Source organism: Canis lupus, chromosome 3 (assembly GCF_003254725.2).
Source record: "Canis lupus dingo isolate Sandy chromosome 3, ASM325472v2, whole genome shotgun sequence".
NCBI lineage: Eukaryota > Metazoa > Chordata > Mammalia > Carnivora > Canidae > Canis > Canis lupus.
In genome coordinates, this window is record NC_064245.1 from 84,174,860 (window position 1) to 84,179,550 (window position 4,691).

Below are 4,691 nucleotides of genomic sequence, written 5' to 3' on the forward strand. Positions count from 1 at the left end.
TAAAGGAAGAGTATTTAAAATAGCAACAAGACTCCATTTCCCATCTGCTGCCTGGTAAAGATATTTTTTAAATTATTACCTCTGGTATTGACAAGCATATTAAGAAATAGTCATTTTTGTGTGCTTGATGACAGCATCAACTGATAAAACCTTTTTGGAGCATTATTTCATGATATCTCTCAAAAATATATGAATATATGTGTTTAATCCGTGTCCCCAAAATTTCACTCTTAGAGCTGAACCTTTAGAAATAGTTGCACCAGTGTGTAAAGATATGTACAGAAGGATACTTGTTGCTTTATTGTCTATAATCATAAAAAACAGACAAAATTTAGGTGCTCATCAATTGGAGAAGGGCTAATTAAATTATGGTATAAATAAACTATCACCGTTATGCAACCTTTGGAAAAAATGAAGTAGAACTCTAGGTGCTCGTCTGGAAAGTGTCCATCACATATTCCTAAGTAAAAATCAAAACTATCACAGAACAATCTAAAGAGTCCCTACTGCTACACTGAAGAAGTGAAAATTGAGAATGAGAAAAAGGAATATTTTTTATACAGATATGTACCTTTTTTTTTTTCAGAGAATATGTTTGAAACGCATACACAATTATCAGGAAAGATCCAAATATAATTTGTGAACAGTAATTATTTCTGGAGAGTTGGGCAGGGAAAGGTGGGTTAATGGAGAGTGTTTTGTGCTTTTAATTATGTGTTCTTTATCTGAAATCAGTGCAGGAAGTATGTGCGAATTTTATAATAAAAGAGAAGAAAACAATATGCAAGAGAAATACGCAAAAAATATCATCCTAAGGTCAGCAGCTTTTACGGTTGTCTCTTTAATCTCTGGATCTACAAATAGAAAGAATGGCCGAGAATATTTAGAAGCAGAACGTATTCCAACCACGCAGGCTGGATGGCACCGATTCTCAGGTACTCAGGGAATGGGAAGATGTGACCGCAAAGCCATCAACTATTATTTTTTAGTTCTCAAGAAGGATAAAGGAAGCTCTTGAAAAATGAGAGCACATCGCCCTTCTCCTCCAAATGAAGAAAAGATGACCTTGGGTTTACAGGCTGGACATTTTAAACTCTGCTTTTATCGCTGGGAAATATATTAGAGAGGGACCTTATGCAAGTAGAGATGCAGCCTGCTGGGATAAACAGGAAGCTGCTGGGGGGAGCGGAGGGAGTGACATCATAATGAAGTGGCCTCTTAGACTTTCCGGTCACACTCAGAGGGGTGGAACCACTAGCCCATTGAAGGTGGCTTGGAGCAGGCAAACACACCAGTCCCACAACCAGCTGAGCTGAGTCACACCTGCTGTGCTACTTTTGAGGACGGGGGTTATGACCAGAACTCGGTCACAGAAAGCCAGCTCACTGGTGTAGGCCAGGCGTATTGGCCCTCTCAACGCGACTTCCAGCAGGATCCCAGTTACACAAAAGCTGTGTCCCCAGTTATGCATCAACAGTATTTTCCATCACCTCTTTCCTCCTGTGGTCCCACCTAAAATTTAATGTCTAGTGAAAAAGAAGGCCCTTCTACAGGGCACTCCCAGGGTGAGGTAGGGTGGATCTGAGGGGGTGGGGGTGGGGCTCACTGACCAATTTTCAAGGGTTCTTGGATGGTGTGTTAGTCTAACATTCCACTTGTAGAACCATTGGCTAACTCAGCTTCACCAGGACCTTACACCCTGAGACGGCGGAAGTTGACTCCGATAAAAATCAGGAAAAGGGGCAGATGCCAGAGGAACAACAAATGTCCACTGCAGTCACATAGGACAAATCACCAAAACCACCTGAGCCTCAGTTTTCTCATTTACATGATATGTGTGAAAACTCATCTCCTGAGTTTTCACTCATGTTGAGAGGATTCAAGTTATACAAATGAAAACACTTGTAGTTCAGAGAGCGCGATTCAAATATATTAATATCACTGTTGACCTTGAATAATAGGAAGGAAAAAATTAAATGAGCAAAAGAAAAAAAAAGAAATGAATCCAAAACCAGGAATGTCATATACGAAATTAATACGGCAGTGGGAAAAAAATCAGCCGGGGCCACAGACTTCAAAATGATGGAGCAACGTGACAATTTGTTGAAGAATTACTCTTGACGTTGGCATAGGAAAGAAATATCTGTCTGGAACTGGGAGCCAGGGAAGTCTCGGTGTTCTTGAGACCAAGGGGAGCGCTCAGCCTCGGCCGCCAGGGATTGGGGGCAGCAGTAGCAAACAGCAGTGAGAACCCAAAATGAGCTCCAAAGACAGATGTTAGCATTCTTCTGTAGACAAGAAAAATGCTGAACTCTTCTCAAAATGTAAATAAAGGCTTACTCGGCCTGCCTCTGTTCCCTGGCTCCCTGAATGGCCTTGAGTCGGCACTACACACATTTGGAAAGATAAAGGCATTAAGGTTTGCTTTATGAAAAGCAAACATTTGTCCAACATTTAACTTGTTCAGGGCTACCTGCGCAGGGTCATTAGATAATGCTTATTTCTCCGGAGGGAATAGGACTTTTCACTCCCGTGGCAGCGTGATGTCTCGGGAAAATAGCAGCTTTTAAAGGCCAACATCTGGTTTAAATGCCACCTCTGCCAAAACAAGCCCTCTGTGCCCCGTTATCGTACCTCTAGAATGGGGGTAACACGAACCCTCGCTTTATCGGTATGCTGTGAGGATTTAGTGTGTTAACACATGGAGACCAAAGCACACGCAGCAAATAGCCGCCAAGATCATTATTATCATAACTAATCAGCAACATTCTATCAATCAAGGAGACTGCTCATCGAAGCAGGTGTGAAATCAGGATTGCAACGAGGTCAAACATTTCCTTTTGGTGGCGTGGAATACCCCCTGAGATTAGGGAAAGGAAGATAGGGAAAATGAGAACTTACTAAGATCCACAAGGGCCAGGATTATATCTGTTCTGTCTATTGCTCTGTTCCCACCACGTTGAATAGCGACAGGTCCATATTCAGTGCTCGATAGGTTGTGTGTCGTGCAATTCCTCACGTTTTGCTTTATTTGCTTTATTTATTTCTTATAATACTGAAAGGTAGATGTTATTGCCATTTTACACATAATCCAAATAAAACAAGGCCACCTTAAAAGAAGCACAAATCCCACCTGATGGCATGGAAGGCGACATGAACATGCGGGGGAGCAGGATGTGGAAGTACGTGGTGGTGGTAGGGGGGAGCAACATTGCACAACGGCTCTAGACCCTCTCTCCAGAACTCAATATCCTCCCCATCAGAGAGGGGCCCAGTCACCTCTCTCTTCTTCCTCCCCGCAACGCCACACCTTCTCAGCCACCTGACATTCCCTGGTCCTCTCTCCTCTCCACTCTCAAATCTTTTCTCCCTGTGATAGAAAACATTCACGTTTTTCCAAAAAAAAAGTTATTTTTCCTTATACAATATATTAAATTTGCTGTCAAGGGAAGCAATTTTATAACCGCGAAGCGTTATGTTCATTGTGGGTTACATACGAGTCTTGCTGGGGTCTTCCCCAAGTATGTGGACCCTTCATTCCCATTCGCCTTGGTCTCACCTGCTTCTTGACATGGGTCCTGACACTGAAGGAAACATTTCCCTTAGGCTCCACAGAATGCCATCTTGGCCCCTCTCCTTATTTTTTTTTCCTCCCCATGAGATAATTCTCCTCACCATCATGACCCTACCATCTGCTCTAGAGTCACCAGGTTCTTGCAGGCTCATCCCACGCCTTCCTCTTTACCTTCATCATCCCTTCACTCATCTGGAAACTTTTTAATTCTGCAGTGATTCGTCCTTCAAAATCTCTCCAGAGCCATTTAGAATAGAATCGTAACTGTGTTAAAAACTGAACTAATCGATGATTCCTAGCATAGAAGTTACTAAAAGGCAAAGCCTCTAAAGACAAATCCAGTAGGCTTTCCTTATAACAAAGACATTGCCTCTCCGCTTGTTGCACTAGGACAAGGCCTACTTTTGACCACCGTGTCCATTAATATTTACTCCAAGACAAAAGATTACCAAAATGTATTATGAACTGGTAATGGAAACCATGTTTTTCCATAAATAAACGAATTTCTTCACATTTCACACGCTTTGCTGCCTGGGTCTTCAAGTCACTCACTTGTTCTGTGGTTTGGATATCTCCCCAGTAAGACTTTTCTACTTGTCAATAAATTTGAGCTATGGCAAAAGACAGTGCTGAACTCAGTTGTTTCCCATCAGCTGTAAATTTTCTGATGTTTAATCAGTGACGTTTATAACTAAGATAAGTTCCATTTCTCATACTTTCGTCTGAATTCTGATAGGAGTGAGGAGTGACATTGGCCAAAGATGCCTCCCTTGTATTATTAGGGTTTGTTCAGTGTAGGAATTGCTGATGTTGATTACGGGCTTCTCTGCATCCGTTACCTACACAGACCTCTCCCCCAGTGTGAATTCTGTGATGTCGCTGGAGGTTTGCACTCTGCCTGAAGGACTCCTCACAATGATGACATTCAGAGGCTTCTCTTTGATATGCATTGTCTCATTCGACGCGAGGCTGGCGTCATAGTTGAAGGCTCTGCCTTCTGAAGTCATTCTACTCATAAGTTTCATCTTTATTATTCATTATGCGGTGCCTAGTAAGGTCTGAGCATTTGCAAAAAGCTATGCCCATTACAGTCACAGGTTTCAACCACAATATGAAT